Source organism: Salmo salar, chromosome 04 (assembly GCF_965601325.2).
Source record: "Salmo salar chromosome 04, fSalSal1, whole genome shotgun sequence".
Taxonomy (NCBI): Eukaryota; Metazoa; Chordata; class Actinopteri; order Salmoniformes; family Salmonidae; genus Salmo; species Salmo salar.
Genome location: NC_138294.1, coordinates 13,264,376 through 13,287,052, shown reverse-complemented (window position 1 = coordinate 13,287,052; position 22,677 = coordinate 13,264,376).

The following is a 22,677-nucleotide window of genomic DNA, read 5'->3' as shown; positions in this document are numbered from 1 at the left end:
ATTAACTTATGACATGCATTTCTCCACCTTTATATTTGATGTAAACCCACTATAATAAGGAATCAGCATGACATACCTGGATGCAGAAATCTCTCTGTGTGAAGGGTTCATAGACTGAGATTGTGATTTCCGGACAGTGGCTGTGTCCGCTGGCTGGAACGACCAAGCCCCATTGATGGTTTTCCGCAGCGTGCTGCGGGCAGACGTCCAGACCGAGCTGGCCTGTCGCGATGAGGACCTCATGCTGCGTGCTCGTCATTGCCCATCACAGGGGTTCAAAGCCGCCGTCAACAGGGTCTTTGATCTTACTGCGGGGAGTCGGAACACCTCTGGAACACCTTTCCCAGAAGGAGAACCAGGCGAGGAAGCGACAGGCCGAGGAGTGCTTCTGCACCTTCCCAGGTAGGCGTGGATGTGCCTTGCACTTCTCTGTCCACCCAGCCCGTCCTCCTCCCTCCTCCCTGTCACCTTCCCTGACTATCCTGGCCCCCACTGAGTATTGCCCTAGTGGACTCAGGTGCTAAAGGCAATTTCCATTACGCATTCCTCTAGTCCATTTACAACCTCCTATCCCAGCCCTTGCCCTAGACAACTGTCCCCTAGGAACATGACAGGTACGCCAGACCACGATGACCATTTCCCTCACAGTTACTCACAACTACCATGAACGCGTCACTTTCCTCATCTTGCACTCTCTTGCACACCCCATAGTTTTATGTTCCCTGGCTACAGTTGCATAACCCCAGTATATTGTGGACAAAGAGGAGGTTGTTGGGTTCGTCGCAGGAGTGCCAAGGGAGGTGTATCTCTGTGTCAATCTGTGCCACCTCCGTGGAATGTCTGGACTAGGCCACCCACGTCCCTATCCCAGAGGAGTACCGGGACCTTCAGGTGGCCTTTTTGAAGACTCGTGCCAAGTGCCTGCCCCCTCATCGCCTATGCGACTGCACTATCAACCTACTGTCTGGTTCTACCCTCTCTCACATTTACCCTCTCTCTAATGCAGAGACCGTCCACCTCTCTGGCTGCCTCCAGTTTCTTTTTGTGAAGAAGCAGGGAGGTCTCCGCCACTGTATCGATTACCGGACACTGAATACGGCTACTGTTAAATTCAGTTATCCCCTGCCTCTCATACCCGGTTTGATCGAACAGGTGCTAAGTACTTTACTAAATTGGATTTACGCAGTGCATACAACCTGATGCCCATCAGAGAGGGGTATGAATGGAAGACAGCCTTCAGCACCAGCACCGGGGTACTACAAATACAGGATAATGCCCTACGGCCTGACAAATACACCCTCTGTGTTTCAATTGCACCCTCTGCACCCTCTGTGTTTCATTAATGAAGTGTATAGAGACATGTTGGGTTGCTGTGTAGTTGTGTACATAGACAACATTTTGCTGTACTCCACTACATGCGAGCAACATGTCTCATGTCAGGTCCGTTTTAGAGAGGCTGATAGGTCATCACCTGTATGCCAAGGCAGAGAAGTTCATTTTCTTTCAGGAGGCAGTCGCCATGGGCTATCGAAAATCCACAACGGGAGTGGAGATGGAAGAGCAAAGGGTCAGTGCAATATGGTCGTGGCCTGTTCCACTCAACATCAAGGCGTTGCCTTGCTTCCTTGGTTTTGCCAACTATTTCAGGCGCTTCATTAGGGGTTTCAGCACAGTGTTGGCCCCTCTCACCTCCCTCCTGAAGGGAGGTCCTCAACAGCTGCGCTGGACTGGGGAGGCCAACAAAGCCTTCTGTGCACTCGAGGAACGTTTTACTAACAGACCTGTTCTAACTCACCCTTATCCGTCTCTGCCATTCATCGTGGAGGTGGACACCTCCGAGGTTGGAGTAGGGACTGTTCTCTCCCAACGCAATGGAGCACCACCGAAACTCCATCCATGTGTCTTCTACTTGGAGTACATTCAAGAAGTGAAGAGGCTGAACCCGTGTCAGGCCAGGTGGGCCCTATTCTTTGCCAGGTTTGACTTTACCCTCTCCTACAGGCCCAGGATCAAAGAATGTTAAGGTCAATGCGTTGTCCCGGGTGCATGACTTAGAGGATCGGAGGGAGAAAGTGACACCCATTATTCCCCTGTCCCGCATTGTTACTCCAGTAGTGTGGAATGTGGATGCAGACATTCGTCGAGTCCTGCGACAGGAGCCCTCAACTGCCCACTGTCCCTAGGGGCGTATATACGTTCCCTCTGATGAGCGGGACCGTCTCCTCGCCTGGGCACACACAGCACCTGTGTCTGGGCACCCGGGTATAGCTCGTACTATCAACTGTCTCTCTGCCAAGTACTGGAGGCTCCCCTTGGCCCGGGACATCCAGGTTTGCGTCTCCTCCTGCTCCACCTGTGCACAGAGCAAGACACCTAGACACCTCCCCTGTGGCAAACTCCACCTGCTGCTAGTTCCACAACGACCCTGGTCCCATCTCTCCATGGAATTTGTCACAGACCTTCCCCTCTTGGAGGGGCACACCACCATCCTGGTCATTGTGGACCGGTTTTCCAAAAGCCTGTCGTTTGATTCCTCTGCCTGTCTCCTTATGGCCCTGCAGACTGCGGAGACTCTCTTCTCTCACACCAGTACGGTCACACCAGCCTTTGTTTTGGCTCCCCCTCCTGTCCAGCTCATTTGTCCTGCATCGCCGGCCTTCTAGCTGCTGCCGAACCTACTGCTGGCAAACGCCCTTCACTCATCAACCCTGGACTTATTTCGTCATCATTACACACACCGGGTTCCAATCCCCACTATATCACTGTAAATACTCCCTCTGCCATTTGTCTTTGAAGGCCATTCTTCATGTTATTTGTTTTTCTGAGAGGAATCTGTCCTACTATTCCAGGAGTACTTTATAATTTGCACTTTGGTTTCGCCCTGTGCCTTTTTGTTGATGAATATATATTTTGAGCACAACCGTGTTTGGGTTTCGTCCCATTTTGTTCTATGGTGCTTAAATTAATTCAGTACTAATAAACCTGCGACTTCCTCCTGCCTACTTCTCTCTACACCGGTGACGTGGACAGGGTGTAATTAAAAGTGTCAGCTTTACAATTAAAACAATGCTTTGGGAATTTTGGTTACTAACTGAATTGACTAAATTTGCCCCACCTCTGATTGTCAAAATGTTCTTGATGATTGGTGGTTGATTTTTCAGTGTTGTGGCTGATTGGTTGTTTGAGGCGCTCACTTCCAGGTTCTGATGTTTTTTTGTGGCTCCTGCTGAGGTTATTCATGCCCTTGTCATTTCCGCTGTAGAACTTAGAACACACTTTGCAGAAGAAGCCTGTCTTGGGGACCAGAAACTCCTTGCTTCATAGTGATCAAACAGACCAGAAACAAAACAAGCTTCACATTTACAAATGACGTGATTATACTATGGGACCTACTGTATGTAAACATATACACACCACATCTAGCACAAAGACATAATTCTGATAATAGATAAGATTGACTATATTATCATTAGAAATAACCTAATCAATTCGAACAATTAGTTGATTGTCAAAAGCAGCATCAATTGAGTCTCACCGACATGGCTGTCAGGGTTGAAACGAGGGATGCTGTGGTCTTAATAAAATAATGGTTTCATCTTCTTCCTCGCTGTCTCCTCCTCCCCCACCTGAGATCTCCTACTTTGCTTCGACTCCGCTGAGAGATGAAAGAGAAGATGAAGGAAGGTGCAGGGTCATCGCTGAGACCATAGCTGTGTTGTGTCTGGTCTGTTTGCGTGTGTGTGAGTGTGTGTGTGCGTGTGTGTGCGTGTGCGTGCGTGTGCGTGCGTGTGTGTGCGTGTGTGTGTGCGTGTGTGTGCGTGTGTGTGCGTGTGTGTGCGTGTGTGTGTGTGTGTGTGTGTGTGTGTGTGTGTGTGTGTGTGTGTGTGTGTGTGTGTGTGTTTTCCTACTTTATTATAATGTCCTGACAAGGTAGGAAAACAATATATAGTTTTGAAAAGTCAGTACTTTGTGTGTGTGTGTGTGTGTGTGTGTGTGTGTGTGTGTGTGTGTGTGTGTGTGTGTGTGTGTGTGTGTGTGTGTGTGTGTGTGTGTGTGTGTGTGTGTGTGTGTGTGTGTGTGTGTGTGCATGTGTGGTGGACAACAGTAAATTAACAAAAATTTGACCAACTGGGGACATTTTGTTAGTCCTCACAAGGTCGAATGCTATTTCTAGGAGGTTTAGAGTTAAGTTTAGAATTAGTGTTGGGGTTAGAATTACATTAAGGGCTAGTGTTAGATTTAGGGTTAGGAGCTATGGTTAGATTTAGGGTTAGGGTTAGGAGCTAGGGTTAGGCTTCCCACAAAGTTAGTTGTACAAGACTGTGTGTGTGTGTGTGTGTGTGTGTGTGTGTGTGTGTGTGTGTGTGTGTGTGTGTGTGTGTGTGTGTGTGTGTGTGTGTGTGTGTGTGTGTGTGTGTGTGTGTGTGTGTGTGTGTGTGTGAAAACTCAACAAAATATTAATCCCAAAAAAATCACTGACACCTTAGAAACTACCGAACTAATACAGTTTCAAGTAGTCAACCATCCATCTTTTTCTACAACCTCTCAAAGAACACAGGTTTGTGTGCCAACAAGCCACTCCTTGCCATGTTTAGATGACGAAGAGAGGAAACATTGGAATAATGGCACAAACAGACTGGAACTCAGGCTAACATGAGCTGCTTTATTTATTTAACAGGGTAAGTCAGTTAAGAACAAATTCTTATCTACAATACCAGCCTATGAACTGTGGTTTAACTGCCTTGTTCAGGGGCAGAACAACAGATTTTGACCTTGTCTGCTCAGGGATTCGATCCACCAACCTTTCAGTTACTGGCCCAGTGCTCTAATCATTAGGGTACCTGCCGCCCCTGCTTAGGAATAGGGTTCTACCAAGAACTGTTTTGATCAGAAGAATCCTTTTTGGAAGACAAGGGTTCTTTCTAAAGCAAAAGTTTCTAACTAGAACGTTTAACATCCTAAGAAACATTTTTGGAAGAAAGGGTTTTTGATTATTCTTAGGAACAAAAATGATTATTTGGAAGGCAAGAATGGTTCTATATAATATTTCCCATTATGCTCTACTGCAGGGAGATTTTCAGAATTGTTTGTTTTATTGTAATATCTGTTTGTTTGCATTGAATGGTCGATTAATTTTACGCTATACAAAGATAAATAACATAACATTTCCTAAACTAATCCAACCTGTTAGTAATTTGATTTATTGCACCCCTTACTGAGATGGTTGTTACAGCTAAGACTATTGAGGTAGTCTCAATATTCCAGCCTCCCTACCCTGGCAGTCATTCTGAATGCAGATTGCGGGTGAATAACCATTCCACTTGCTGGATATCCTAACTCTGTCTGGATTCCAATAGGAATTACACATCACTTTGCAAGAAAGCATAATGTGACTTGCAGGACTGATGTGGCCTGTAAACCAGGAGATTCCTAATATCACTGTGTTAGGGTATAACTAGGCCCTCAAAAAAAGGCCTTATATATGTAACGCATTGTCATAAATCATTAAAGGCTAATAAGGCTGGTGGAACTGTTCATAGATGGTTCTAGGAATAACCTTTAGATGATAAAGTGGTTCTCGGCAGAACCCTTCACAGTCCATTCTAGGTAGGACAATATACACAGGGTTATTTGAAAAACATTACGTTGAGGATTCTAGATAGAACCCTCTGCGAAGGTTTCTACCCAGTACCAAAAGGGTTCCTCTATGCTTCTACTTAGCTCCTTTTATTCCATGAGTGTACCACAACAGATTTGTCTGAGATCTCCTCTACCACTGTTTAACATCTAGCCATCTAGTGATTACCATATCTTCCACAGTTTAACATCTAGCCATCTAGCTGTTACCATATGTGCAACTTATCTAGATGCAGTTGGTTATCTGACCTCACAACATCATCATCTACAATGACAACAACCACTAATATATGTAAACCAGGTTACCATTCATTGACCACTCATCAACATAAAGCGGGTGGCCATCTCAACCACCAGTATGCATAGGCAGTGGGCTGGCTACCATATCTCAACCACTACTATGCATATGCAGTGGGCTGGCTACGATATTGCACTATTCTACCTAAGAGCTGGCTAGACTGTTGTCTTTCCTCCTATGGCAAGGCAGAGGGCTAGTTAACTCAGAATAAAGGGCTCATCAGGGTCGTGTTCAATGGGCACCAAATGGAAGTGAATGGACTGAATAAGGGAGGGACTACCTGGACTTGTTCTATAAGAAACAATCCTGACTGACATAGAAAGTCCTCCTGTTTAGTATCGTCCACTGTCCCTGTCTCCACCTTTAATACTGACTGAGACAGTGTCCTCTCCTGTTTAGTATCGTCCACTGTCCCTGTCTCCACCTTTAATACTGACTGAGACAGTGTCCTCTCCTGTTTAGTATCGTCCACTGTCCCTGTCTCCACCTTTAATACTGACTGAGACAGTGTGTCCTCCTGTTTAGTATCAACCCCTGTCCCTGTCTCCACCTTTAATACTGACTGAGACAGTGAGTCCTCCTGTTTAGTATCGACCCCTGTCCCTGTCTCCACCTTTAATACTGACTGACACAGTGAGTCCTCCTGTTTAGTATCAACCCCTGTCCCTGTCTCCACCTTTAATACTGACTGACACAGTGAGTCCTGTCAACCAGAGATCGTAGTTCCCACGCTCTGTCCTTGCCACCAGTTCTGGATGTTGAGCCCGCAGAGATGTCGACTTAATGTGTATCAATCTTAAGATCAAGCTTAGGATCATGTTTACACCACCACCAAAACACCTCTGATGTTACCGTCTGTAAACTGATGCATCACCTCACTTAATGGACCACACCTGACATGCAAATGTTTTCCACTGGTTATGACAACACTAAGTGATGTTCAGTATGGTTGAAGAGAATATGTTGTGCTGTGTAGAATGTGCTATGGGTGGATAGGGTCCTGAGTTCTTCCAGACCAAGTCAGGTTAAAAGTTCAGGAAAATCTCCAGGCCCTAGTTAGACAATATGACAGTCAGAACAGAAGTATTCAATGTCATTTAATGCAATTTTATGACACCATATATGCAGGAACTGATCATTGACTTTAATGGTAAGTATAATGAAATATGTTTATTTAATTTGTTATTGTAAATATTGTTAATATTTATTATACATATACAGTACAAGTCCTTAATGTATACTCTTTAAAAAAAGACAGAGAGACAGGGAGATCCTTATTAATAATGTATTTAATCTCATCAACCCAACAATATCTACATTTTAACTTTCAAGCACAATCACCATCTATCATTTCAAGAGAAAACACATGTAAATGTTTGGTGCCAGTCTGTTTCTGCATTAGCCAGCTGAATGGTCTGTCTCTCTGACAATAAAACATCACGCTCATTTTAAAACAGAATGACAGCAGGTCAGTTTACAAACTAGTACATTATTGCCATATTTCAGTGCAAAACCATGCTACTGACATTTAAAGGTATTTTCCAATTGAGCCGACATGTCCAGCGATTACTTTGATTAGCGATTACCTTGAATGCCATCACCGTGAAAGCGGTTCCGTTGACTGTTAAAGCTACATTTTCTTCTACAACTTCAACCGTTTTGAATCTCGGCCTATATATGGCAATACTTTTGCTACATATGGACGATTTGAGAAGTTCTTGGGCTGGTTCACGCTTTATGTGGGTCTGTAAACTGCAGACGCAATATTATCAAAACAGAATCTACAGAGGGGAAATCATACCAACACATTCAAACATCAAGAATTGGACAAGAATACATCTAACTAGATGAAAAGTATAAATTCTAATTCACAAATGAATCTGAAAAAACATATAGTATAAACATAATGACATATTGTACATTTTTTAAGCACTAACAGGTTGAAGAGATTTAAACTTTTTGTTTCAGAGACTTCTGATACAGGGCAGCTTTCCAACCCTGTGGAGGTGGAGGAGGGGCTGCACAAACCCAGAGATGACGTGGAGGCAGGAACAAATGGAAAAGCCTGAAGTCTCTGTTCATGCATAGTCACTTTAACCATATCTACATGTACATACTACCTCAATCAGCCTGACTAACCGGTGGCTGTATGTAGCTTCGCAACTTTTATAGCCTCGCTACTGTCTATAGCCTGCCTTTTTACTGTTGTTTTATTTCTTTACTTACCTATTATTCCCCTTACACCTTTTTTGCACTATTGGTTAGAGCCTGTAAGTAAGCATTTCACTGTAAGGTCTACTGTACACCTGTTGTATTCGGCGCACGTGACAAATAAACTTTCAACTTAAACTTTGAAATGGTATCCACGAAATCATCTGACTCTCAGAAAGTAGATAAAGCCCTTCATTGCCAAAATCCTTAACTATCCATTTAACGTCTGGGCGTTTCATGTTTTTTTACCAGTCTGGATGGAACCTAATGGCTTTCTAGGAGTGTGCACTGTCTGGGTTAGAATGTTGAGCAATGATGACAGTATTTGCCAAGTCTCATGCACTTTCAGTCCCCATACAATTGAACAACATTTTGTAATCTTTGTGACAGACAAGGAATCTAAATTCAATAGAAAACATACCATGATGAACAAAATAATCATGACTTAATGCTGAGGCTAAATGATTGGGCCTAATCCAAAACCTATCCACCCAATCCTAATATTAATTTTATAATTCATCAAACAAACCAACATTCACTATAAATGCTAAATGAATTGTCCTAATCCACTATCTAGCCACCCCTTCCTAATACTAATTATATAAACCCAACATTCACTATAAAAGCTAAACAAGTGATGTAGCTATAGTTAACAACAGCTCTAATGCTAACGTTCAGCATCTCACAAAATGATATTGCTACATGCCATCAGATGAAGTAAACTAAAAACTATTTATCAAATAAAAAAGTACAATGTATGATATGCCTATGCCTTGTCTATGTATGTTTAAACTACAGTTGCAGGCACAAAGAAGTCAGGCTGCACCGCGGTATTGCTAGAAGAATTGTAATTAAATATGTATTTAATACAACGCTCCACCGTCATTTAGCTATTTAGTTTGTCACAAAAACCTGTACCTTTAGTGCCCACAACTGTAAGTCTAATGTGTATCTGACCCTCTTCTGCATGGCAGCCTTCCCTCTCTGTAGAGGTGCATCAGGGGTGAGACCAGGACACTGAAGATGTTAATTATTATTAACATGGGGAAGACATTGCAGAAGTAGACAAGACTAGATAACAGAGCGGTCCAACCAACAACCACCGGGATGGAGCTCACCAAGATGATCACCAGGTTGGTTAAGACGATCCCAAAAGCTCTCATCTTATGTGGGTCTGTTGTCCCTTGTCTCTTTTCTCCCCCTCTGCCTCCCTCTATCTCTCCTGGACCAGGCTGCTTCAGCACACGCAGGATGAAGAAGCAGCAGAGAGAAATGATGGCCACCCCAAGGCAATAGACACTATTGATCACATAACTTCCAGCTTCATCATGACCCATTGAAGTGATTGGAGAACATGCAAATGCGAGAGACAACAGCCAGGCCACAGTTGAACACGCCACCCTGTACCTCCGGAGCCTGTACTTGAGGAAAGCCACAGGTTGGGCCACCGCCAGGTAGCGCTCCACACAGATGCAGGTCTGGATCAGGGGCCTGCAGGTCCAGACGAGGTAATACAGTACATTAATATTATTCCGTAACATGACGTCCTCGCTGAGTAAGTAGGTGGTCACCTCAAGGAGACACTCAACACAGAACACCAGCTCCACTGCAAACAGGTTAACAGGGAAGACCTGGGTGGGTTTGACAACTCCAGAGAGACTTCCACACAGAGAGAGCCAGAGGCACCAGACCAGAGCTGGCGTCCCCAGTAGGAAGCACAGGGCATGGACAGCATGGCCAAGCACTGGCACAACATAGCCCTGGTTTAAGCAAACCTCCCATCTGTCAAAGTTAGTGTGATTTCCTGAAGAGACATTCATCCTTTTGGAACAAGAGATATGAGAGAGGGGAGATCACGTGATTCATGACTTTTTGATTCAATATATTGTTGGCAAAAAAATGTATTTAAAATATTGATGCAAACATACATAAAACATACTTTGATATATGTAAGTCTACTCTTATGTCAGTCAAGACATTGTGAATTGTCTCAGAAAGTCTGAATGAAAACATGAAGAGGAGAGGTAAAACAATTAGCCTGAGAAAATATAATCGATAAGGTTAAAATGTAAAATAACCTACCTTAGTTGGTTTGGTAACTCAGACGTTGCTTTGTGATATTTGTACTTCTCTCTCCAGGAGAACTCCGAGACCAACCCAATGGTACAACACCTACGTGTATGAGTGATTTTAGCCAAAGCTCTCTGTCCTTTGTTCTTCCTATAAGTCACATGTTGTGTTATTTACATAAAAACGTTGATGGGAGTTGATGCATTGAGCACCATTGTATGACTAGTTTACTGCAAGTCATTTTATTTGACTAGAAATCCTATCAAAGCATGTCATGAACAAAACACAGAAATGCATATGCTGCACACACACTTTTACATTTGAGTCATTTTAGCAGACGGTCTTATCCAGAGCGACTTACAGTAGTGAATGCATACATTTCATTTCACACATTTTTTTTTTGTACTGGCCCCCCGTGGGTATTGAACCCACAACCCTGGTGTTGCACACACCATGCTGGAATTGCAAAAACCATGCTCTACCAACTGAGCCACAGGACACACACACACACACACACACACACACACACACACACACACACACACACACACACACACACACACACACACACACACACACACACACACACACACACACACACACACACACACACACACACACACACACACACACACACACACACACACACACACACACACACACACACACACACACACACACACACACACACACACACACACACACACACACACACACACACACACACACACACACACACACACACACACACACACACACACACACTCTCACTCTCAGGGATTTGCATTCTGCCAATGTCGGAAATATAAGCATCCTCACTCATATCGTTCAGCACCTGTCTGTTCCAGCCACAGGTTAACCCAGCCACCTGCAAGGGCTGACTCTTTCATCTTCCATAATCAAATCATATGGACTTCAGACATACATGGTATTAGTCTGTTGTTTTGATTCAGGATCTCTCGCTGATTGCATAGTGTATACAGTATAGGTCAGGATTCCCCAATAGGTGGCCCACGGTCAATGTTTTTTATTTGTCAATAAAATACGATGTTCCCAAATATTCCCATGTATAAATAGAGAGACATATTTGATCCTATCCCAATCTAGTCAAGATTTGAAATGATTGGGTACATACCTGCAAAAAAATGTTGACATCTTTCTCAAAATCCACATCTACCAATTAAATTATTTGACGTAGTTTCACGCTATGGATCGCTACATGTTAGCTGCCCCCAAAAGATAACCTGACCAGCTGGCCACGTTATTATTTCCTATAAAATATTCTGCATCAGCCAATAAGAAATGTTGATGTAGTTGGATGTGATAGAACACTTGTTCATGAAAGCGTCCTTAACAGAAGTCAAACCTCACCATCTAACAATCAAAGTTACTAAAACACAAGCAACATTTCAACTGGACAAAGGGCTGACAGATGGGACGGTGTAGTCTTTCTAAAATAATAATCTTCATCTTCCTCCTCGGTGTTGTGGTGGTTCATTTCTGTATTATCAAATGAGGAGAGACAAACTTATCACACAAGTCAGAGTCATACTTAAACTGAGTCTTTACTAACGAGAGCTCTGCAATAGCGATGGCTGGTCGACGAACCTCCTTCAGATGATTAGTTGAGAGCCATCACACAAAGGTTCCTAAAATATTTTATAGGAAAGATCCACCCCCTAGTCTACATAACAAACCATAGATGTTTAGAAAGGGTCACAAGGTGAAACTTGATAAATGAGAAAGGAGTATCCCGCAGCTAGATAGCATTTGCAATAAATTCTGTTCTTATCATTCAGTTTGGCCCCTAAGACGAGGCTCCGATCTCGTTCCTGGTACTTCAGAGCACAAAAACACCTATGGCATAAATCAATTGTCAACTCCAGATACTCCCATCTCAATAAAACCCCTTCTTGACCACATGCCTGGACAAGCTCAATGAGGGGAGTGAGCCTCTAGGTCATACACTATCCCAGGATAAGTAGAACATCAGAGATGACATACAATGGTTCCAGACACTAACCCACACATATGTTGTCTCAAACCTCATCACCCCCAAGGCCAAAGGAGGGAGTGACTGGTGCACAGACATTGTGGAGACAAGTAATTTGTTCCCCATTAATCACGCCATTCCCTTCACATGGTTTGGAATAGGTAAAGACACATTCACATATGAAGACAACGTTCCTTCCTGTCCTCTTCACTTTCTGATATTCTGCATAGCACCAGGGACATGTAAATGACAAGCCTGATCTCTCCCCTCTCTGGGCCCCAGGTGACTGAGCCCCAGCTGAGGGAGGAAGTGCAACTGCCAAAACCAGAGTCAGAAGGGATGCAATCTAATAACAAGCATATCATTTAAGCATATTATGCAGATAATCCATCTTAATTATCAGTGTTACTTACTAACTAATTCTGGTTCTTCCTCCACGTTGTCTCCTCCTCTCTCTCCTCCTGAGATGTCCTCCTTCGCTCTGACTCCACTGAGAGATGAAAGAGAAAATGGAAGAAGGAACAGGGTCATCACTGAGACCTCAGCTGTGTTTGTTGCGTCTGGTCTGTTTGTTGGTGTGTGATTAGTGTGTGTAGGTTTTCTTAGACCTGACAAGTCACCAGTGGTGTAATTTAGTACTTAAGTAGTTTTCTGTGGTATGTGTACTTTACTTTACTAGCTGTGTTTTGACAACTTTTACTTTTACTTCACTACATTCCTAAATAAAATAATGTACTTTTTACTCCATACATTTTCCTTGACATCCAAAAGTACTCGTTACATTTTGAACGCATAGCAGTACAGGAACATGTTCCAACTCGCAGACTTATCAAGAGAACGTCCCTGTTTATCCCTACTACCTCTGATCTGGCAGACTCACTAAACACAAATGCTTAGTTTGTAAATGATGTCTGAGTGGTGGAGGGTGCCCCTGGCTGTCCAAAAAAAACAAAATAATAATAAGGAAATCGTGCAGTCTGATTTGCTTAATATAAAGAATGTGATGTTTATCATTTACTTTTACTTTTACTTTCCCTCAAGTATGACAATTGAGTACTTTTTCCACCTCTGCTGTTTAGTGTCAACCCATGTCCCTGTCTCAACTTTTAATCCTGACTGAGACAGTAAGTCCTCCTGTTTAGTGTCAACCCATGTCCCTGTCTCAACCTTTAATCCTGACTGAGATAGGGAATTCTCCTGTCAATCAGAGATCGAAGATACCCCAGTCTTTTTTTGCCACCAGTTAGAACCGGCAGAGGAGATGTCGACTTTAGGTGAACCAGTCTTATGATCAACATTTACATGTACATTACGTCATTTAGCAGATGCTCTTATCCAGAGCGACTTACAAATTGGTGCATTCACCTTAAGATATCCAGTGGAACAACCACTTTACAATAGTACATCTATATCTTTTTTTGGGGGGGGGGGGGGTTAGAAGGATTGCTATATCCTATCCCAGGTATTCCTTAAAGAGGTGGGGTTTCAGGTGTCTACGGAAGGTGGTGATTGACTCCGCTGTCCTGGCGTCGTGAGGGAGCTTGTTCCACCATTGGGGTGCCAGAGCAGCGAACAGTTTTGACTGGGCTGAGTCGGAACTGTGCTTCCGCAGAGGTAGGTGGGCCAGCAGGCCAGAGGTGGATGCTTAGGATCAGCTTAGGATCAGGCTTACACCCCCACCAATACACCAGTGGCTCTCCTGTCTGTAAACTGATGCTGCCGTTCACTCTCAGCCTACCCCACTAAGACACCTGTGTTGCTCCCATCTGTAAACTGATGCTGTCCATCACCTCACTAGATGGAACACACCTGACATGCAAATGTTTTCCACTGGCTGTGACAACAGTAAGTGATGTTTAGTACAGTTGAAGAGAATATGCTGTGCTGTGTAAAAGGTGTTGTCGATGGATAGGCGCTGAGTTTTCCCAGACCAGGTGAGGTTAAAAGTTCAGGAAAAACTCCAGGACCTAGTTACACAATATGGCAGTCAGTGAAGTATTCAATGTTATTTAATGCAATGTTATGATACCATAATAGTGGGAACTGATAATCGACTTTAAGGATAAGAATATTTGTTATTGTAATTATTGTTATTATTTCTTATAAATATAGAGACATATCCTTTATGTATGATCTTTAAAGAAGTCAGACAGACAGGGAGCTCCTTAACAAGTATGTATTGAATCACATCAACCCAACAAAAGCTGCATGGTAACATTTAAGCACAATCATCATCCATCATTTCAAGAGAAAACACAAATGTTTGGTGCCAGTCTGTTTCTGCATTAGCCAGCTGAATGGTCTGTCTCTCTGCCAATAAAACATAGGACTAATATTAAAACAGAATAACACCATGTCAATTTACCTACAAGTACATTATTGCCAGATTTCAGTGTGAAACCATGCTATTGACATTTAAAGGTATTTTATAATTGAGCCGACATGTGCAACGTTCCATTGACTTTAAAATGCTGCATTGTCTACATCCTCAATGGGTTTGAATCTCGGCCTGTATATGGCAATAATGTTGCTACATATGGATGATTTGAGAAGTTCTTGGGCAGGTTTACATTCCATGTGGGTACATAAACTGCAGACCCAACATTATCAAATCATAATCTACAGAGGGGAAATCAAACCAATACTTTCTAGGCTACGGATTACATTGGAAATACATTGAAACATCATTCATTGGAAAATAATAAATCCATACGGAAGAAAATCCTACATTTCTATTCACTAATGAATTTGAAAAAATATGGAACATAAACATATTGACATGTTGTTCCTTTAAAGCAATAATGGGTTGAAGAGATTTTACGTTTTGTTTTAGAGGCATTTGAAAAAAGGCAGCTTCCCAGCCCTGTGGAGGTAGAGAAGGGGTTGCACGAACCCAGAGATCACAACGATGCAGAAAGAAAAGGACATGCCTGAAGAAAAGTCCACATATGGAATGTAACTTTCAGTAGATATCACCAGTACTAGTGGGAGTTGAGACAGCGCAGCATACACCAGGATAATCAAAATGATCTTAAAGGCCTTCATCTTAATGCCGTTTGTCCCCTCCCTGTCCCCATCCCCCGGCCCTGGATGTTTCAGAGCCCAGAGAACTTAGAGGCAGCAGAATGACATAGGCAGAAAATATGATGCCCGTCCAGCATCACATCGTCCAGCATCACTACTCTGGACGATTCTGACTTAGAATATGTGGACAACTACAAATACCTGTTTAGACTGTAAACTCTCCTTCCAGACTCACATCAAACCTCTCCAATGCAAAGCTAAATCTAGAATTGGCTTCCTATTTCGCAACAAAGCATCCTTCACTCATGCTGCCAAACATACCCTCGTAAAACTGACCATCCTACCAATCCTCGACTTCAGCGATGTCATTTACAAAATAGCCTCCAATACCCTACTCAATAAATTGGATGCAGTTGTCATGACGTTGGTCTTTTTTGGTACAGGGAGGACAGTTGACCCCCTCCCTGTTGCACCACCACCCAACCTACACCCCCCCCCCAATCGACCCTGTGTGTAAAGGGTCGTAAAAACTCTAAAATTCCAGGAGAGTCTCTGGCCACATGGCCCATAGAGAGACAAAGGAAATTCTTCCAACTCATAGAATTGGAGAGCCAAGCGACATTTTGTGTTCTGGAGAACGTTATGGAAGATTGGTGAAGAATCCAGCTACGAACTAATCCGCTTGGTACAATTTTGTGATACTCAGAAGAGACAATATAGCCATATTACCATAAAACTGTTTATATAATAGCATCATAATGGTTGTATAGAATGTATTAATAAGGATAAAGCTTTTGTAAGACATTGAGATGCTATGTACTGATGTAATGTGATAGAATTGTATTTCTGTAACCAAATCTAACTCAGTCATAGGCATGCCCCCAGGGACCCATACAGGACCAGGCGTCATTTGACAAGCTGTTCTATGGGCACTATAAAACACCCCCGGATTTACATTTCTTCAGACCAGGCCTACACTCCGTTGGCTAATAGGTTTTACCTTCCAATTCCTCTACTGAAAGTGAACCATACCACGTGGTTAACTTTTAGACTATCGATACTGACGGAATAAGAACAAGTCTTTGATATTAATTATTAGTCTGCAGCTAAGTAAATTATATCATTGAACGCGAAGACCAACGAACCAACCATTCGATGACGACATTAATGAATGTCGCTCTGAAAGATCCATTCTAACCGAGAGAGAGAGAGAGAGAACGCGGACAAAACTCCCCAACAGAACTACTCTCCAACAAGAATCAGAACGACACACTGAGCGTAAATATATATTGATTGCAATTGTTCCCGAATGAGTGAGCCTTCAATTGTCAATTGTTAATATTAATGAACCCTGTGTAACTTCTCAGCCGACCTTTTATGATCCATTGTTCAACAGGCCGACCTGCCTGTTTAACCAGTAGGGCACATTCCGATACCAATCCTTTGTGACGATAATGACTGTTTGTATGTTTTTCTGTTAATTACTTAGTGTAGTAAATAAATGATTTTAAGACAATTGATGTATGGATGATTTTAGTAAAGACTGGGTTCGAGCAGATACAACAATTTACAACGTTTTGAAATGAGACTGGACTAGAGGTAAAATACACCAATTAAACTAGAAGATAATCTGCCTATACTATAATAGAATATAATATTATAGTACAGGAAGGTTATATTAGGAAAATTATAGCTTTGTAATCATGAATATTCTCCTTGGTGCCCCGATCTCCTAGTTAATTACAATTAAACGATTAATCAGTTTAATCGCGTGATAATAATTACAGGGAGCTAATTGATAAACATATCTTCCGTTTAATGGTACCCCAAAGACACGACATTTGGAGCCCCCGTGCGAGGAATCTAAGATAGAATTGGACTTTGCTGTGAAATTCTATATATCAATTGTGCAAACAGAATTGTACAAACAGCCTGCTATATAAACAAAGTGATTGTGCATTTTCCATTGAGAGAAGCTATTTAGAGTAGCTCCGGTCTTATGTCGATAGCAGTGAGGAATAAATTCCAGATTTAGTCCGTTAGGCCAAACGGTACTATTTCTGTCGGTCAATATTAACTTCTAGAGTAAGGTTAGAAATTAGAAGTTAACTGTCCAGTAAACCGAGCCGAATAATTTGCCTACCGCACTAAAACAGTGTGGGCAGACCGTATGCGTATCGATATTTAAGTACCGTGTCGCTCCGGTCAGCATAAACGCCAGCAGAATATGCTGAATGGGGTTAAGGTGAGACGTCACTAGAAAACCCACCCTTTCCTATTTTGGTGCTTGGAAGGATACTCCTGAACCAAGTAGCAATAGCTTGCATTACGGGTAAGCTAACGGGAGAGGGAACATTTTACCCTCCCCCGTAACACGTTTAAAATTCATCCGCTAGCATGACGGAAGTCCGACCTTTGTACTTCCGTTTAATTTCAGCATTCTGCACCCTGGTAGTGAAGAATTGCCAGTACATCTCTAGGGGAAATTCAAACGTGGAGCACGGTAACATATCCAGACAATCACAATTGACTGGATATGGCGTTTCATTCAATTTAACTAACAAGTGAAATTGCCAGATTTACCTTTTCAAGTGGATCTTTCAAATAATATCCAAAATTGATTGGGCGTCTACAATGAGACATGATTAACTTTTTCCAAACTTAACTTAGATGAAGCAATGCTCTCAGGTTAATTGAAAGTTAATTCCCAGATAGCCTATACAGGTTTGATATATCATAAATAGATTAATCAGTAAAATCTGCTTTAGCAAGGCACAGTCAGTAAAACCCCTTTACTGACGTTCAGCCCCAGGGAGGAGCGTACCCTAGTGGTGAAGGGTCCCAACATTTGAACTACGGTTTACACTTATGATATCCAATCAATGGAGATTGTATGGATTATCGTCTCATTCAATTTATTTAGTTAAATTGTCGAACATACCTTTCTAGGTTCTTCCAATTAAATGAGACAACTTAAACTTTGCATATTAACCTTGATGAAGCAACCTCTCAGGTAATTCAAAGTTAATTCCCAGATAGCCTATACAGGTTTGATATATCATAAATAGATTAATCAGTAAAATCTGCTTTAGCAAAGCACATTCACCAAACCCACTACTGACGGGGGTGAATCCCATGTGGCTTCAGCCCCAGGGAGGAGCGTACCCTAGTGGTGAAGGGTCCCAACATTTGAACTACGGTTTACACTTATGATATCCAATCAATGGAGATTGTATGGATTATCGTCTCATTCAATTTATTTAGTTAAATTGTCGAACATACCTTTCTAGGTTCTTCCAATTAAATGAGACAACTTAAACTTTGCATATTAACCGGGATGAAGCAACCTCTCAGGTAATTCAAGTTTAATACCCAGATAGCCTACCCAGGTAGGACTAATCATTGGCATTGATTAATTCAATTTGCTTTTGCAAATTCATTCACGTCCAACTTCCACAGTACTGTACAGTACTGATGGTTCATTAACGTCTATAAATAGATTAAAATCGTCTTTGCAGCTCCCCACATTCCAACATTTTGGAAAATTAGGAAAAACATTTTTTCCTTTCAAATGTTCTAATAATGTGCAGGCTATCAGAGGGGGTGGTCCCCACTCGCCCGCTAATTAGTGAACCTCCACCCGTAAATTAATTGATCTCTGACCTCAGCAGCGATAACAACCCTAATTATGCCATTAGTGGAAAAGCAGACAACAATGTTTTCCAAAATCAACCATCGGGCGCAGGCCTCATAAAGGTTCTCTCCAGTCTAGCTCTGATGTCTTGCCATCCGAGATTGCCATCTGTCCAATACCGCAGTGCACAGCTGAAGCACGAGCAGGTAACGGTAGACATAAAGGGACAGGTGGAGAGAACCGGGAAACCAATGACCAATGCAGACAAGGGACAAATTCTGCTAGCTATGGAACTGCGTTCGAAAACTGAACAATTAAATGTAATTGCAAAAACGTACGACGATGAACAAGCACAAGCTCTTCAACAAAATCGTTTTCTACAGGAACAAAATCATATGCTACAGGAACAACTCGATTTAGCCAAAACTAAATACGATGATGTCCACGCCAAACTAGATAAATCTGAAGAGTTATCTACAAACAGGAGCGCTCAACTTGACAACATGCATGCTGTTTTGTTGAATGTTACTCAAAATAACACGGTGCTCCTCAAAGCGCTGCAGACCAAAGACGATCAGTTAATGAACACAATGATAAAGTTGGATGATAAATCAGCAGAACTTATTGAAGTCGCTGACCAAATTAATGATGAGAGAACTCAGGTGATGAGGTTGGAAATATTGATTTCTAAGCAAGCAGAGGAAATCTCATCACTGAATCTCTCGCTCCGTAGTCAAGACCTCTATCTGCAAACCATGACAGATAAGTTTGAGACCGTAAGGAGCAGGTGTGACACTCACGTGTCCAAAATCAGTACTCTAAGCGCTCAAGTGGACTCTGCAATGCAGCAGAATTCCACCCTTAGGCACCATCTGGAGGAAATCCAGAATGGTCACGCTCTACAGCGCGACTTCCCATCCAAGCAACCGGAGCCCTGTACTCACAGGAGTGAAGACAATAGGTTTCAGACCTTGCCTCCCTCATGTGTCCCTCAGTCTTCTCCTCTGGGCCCTTCGGCACTGAGTAATATGGCGCCTCTTGGCCAACAACAACAAGGCTTGGCTTCTTCTCTTGGCCTTTCGGCCCCAATCTCTCCACAGGATGAAGCCAACCCTCTCCGCCCGCTTGGCGCGGAATACCTTGACAAACTCGTCAAGAATTTCCCCACCTTTGACCCCGTTCCAGGTCAGCCAAACGATACTGAGACGTTCCTAGCTGACATAGAGGACGCGTTGGGTGGCTACCCGAACGCTACGGGTTCTGACAGGGTTTACCTGTTGAAGCGAACGTCGAATAGACACGTGACGAGGTTCATTCGTCTACAACAGCAACACGTGCTAAATTACTATGCTAAACTTGCCACAGCTTTGAAATTAGAATTCAGTGGTTCTGCGACTCGCAAACACGATAGCTCACTGGCTAACACCATCAAACAAGCTCGGAACGAACACCCACAAGCTTTCTATCATAGGCTTCGTTCAGCTTACTTTGGCCTACTCACTGAAACAGGAATGGAAGAGCTGTTACCATTCAAACAAATGTTTCTGTCAAACATGTATCCCACCTTCATTACCTACTTGGGCCCTGCAGCCCATGTTGGCTTGCCTATCTTACAACTCAGAGAGCTTGCAAGCACAGCTTTTGAGGCATCAAAAGCTCACAACGCTAAGAGCCCTGACCACTCAGTTTTGAAGTTTAACCAGGAACACTCACTCCAGTTAGAGGGTACATTATCAGGTATTGGAGCGTCGAGAGATGACGCACAACAACAGTTTCTACCACGAAACCATGATTCCAATAACCTCCGCGGTCGAAATAACTGTAAAGTACGTAGCCATCAACATGACTACCGCTACAATCGACCCATTCGCTACGTTCCGCACCCAACCCACAAAAAGTGTCAGAGCACAAGGGTAACATAGGGTTGAAGGACGATCAAAACGTAGACCAATGTTCTCCAGAAGTCCCACTACGGGAAGAACTTACGCGAGAACAATTTGATAAAAGGGTAAAAGATAAGTCACAAGGACTAGAGGGGGAATTACCGGACACCAGGTTCGCAGGAATTAACACCCATAGCATGGACATTAAAGTTCAAATTTCTCCCGCTCTCATTCAATACCCTATCCAGGGCCCGCTTGATCAAGAAACAAGCCCCCGGGCTCTGTCTATAGACTCTGATACAAAAGTTGCGAAGAAAAAGGTCAAACGCTTCGTTAAAGCCAAGCCCACTCAAAATCGGAAAAGTCAATCTGCTTCCATCTTGAACAGACATGGCACATCACGTCGTTGCGGACGACCACTCCACTTTGTGGGGAATATGTCCACTAACCACGAATATAAACGGCCATACCTGGAAACAGTCCTGGAGGACTGCTTAGCTTGTCATGCGCTAATTGATTCGGGTGCGACAATATCACTCATCTCTCAAACATTGTTTGATGATCTCAAAAGGGCTTTGAAACCAACTAAACGTTGGTTAAAAGTGGAACGATGCGACACTAAACTTCGAGGGGTCACTCAGACTACCTCGCCTCTCATATTGAGAGTCATGCTGAAACTACACTTCCAGGACGTATCGCTCGTTCACCCTGTGTATGTTACCAGCCTCGAAACTGTAACCCTGCTACTTGGAGCAGACTTGATGGATCGGTTACTCCCATTGATGGATTGGAAAACCAACCAGCTATGGTCACAGGCCACAGTGCCTTCTCCACTGACCACACCGTCTCCCCCTAACGCTAGCTGCAACGCAGTCCTTCACGAGGGGTATCTGTTGAAAGCACCCCTTGAGAAAAAGACGTGTAGAAACCTCTTGGTACAAAATCCGATCCACGGAGATAGTACGATATCTCGACACATTCCATCAGCCAACCTGATTGACCATTCTTTTCATGATTTCGAGCCAGCTGTCTCTGTGAATAAGCAACTTCCCTCCTCCTTGCAGTCATGTAATACGGTTGTTGAGATGAACTTTTCTTTCCCTTTGGACACTTCCGCAAGCACTGCGGCCGTCCCAGCAAGAAAAACATTGATGCGCAGAGTATACTCTGCTTCCGATGATACACCTTCCGCTTTGTTGGGGACTGTCACCCCTTACAATGACACTAATGGCATCAGTCCAGCAACTGACCCGATGACTCCCACTTGTGAAACACTTTGCGATATCACAGACCGATATCCTCGTCTCAGTTCACAGGTAATGAAGAGGTTGCCACACACGGACGCGGTGGTGACTGACATGCCTCGACAGCCACTGAGCGTTTTGAAGCACAAACACCAGGAGATTTGGTTGAAAGGTTACAGCCACTCTCATAAAAACGCGGCCGCTGACAACTCGTACATAGGGTCCGACCTTTTCATTTGCGCATCGGACACCAACACCACCCGCTGGTGGGGGGGTCCCGAGGCACAAAGGGGGGGAATAGTAGCCCAGACCCATGATGAGCCTCATCGAGGCCGGTGGGGGGGTCGAGACTACGGACAACACCGTACGAGGCCGCCAGAGCATAAATCAAATCTAGTTGTAAACTCTCCTATGAGAACAGTGAGGAGCAGACAGGCCCCTAGACGGGGATTATCTTAGAAGACATCTAAGATAGTACTGAGGTGTACCACACTGGTCGTAAAGGAAGTCCAGTGGACTTGTCCACCTCCAAAACTAATGCCATCAATAATCATTCTTTGCCATGCGTAGGTTCAACTACAATACAACTAGTAAAATGCTCCAATCATGTGTTCCGGTAGATAATATTTCAGAATAAATCGGTAGGATAACTGGTCCCCTTGAGTACCAGTACCAATACCAGC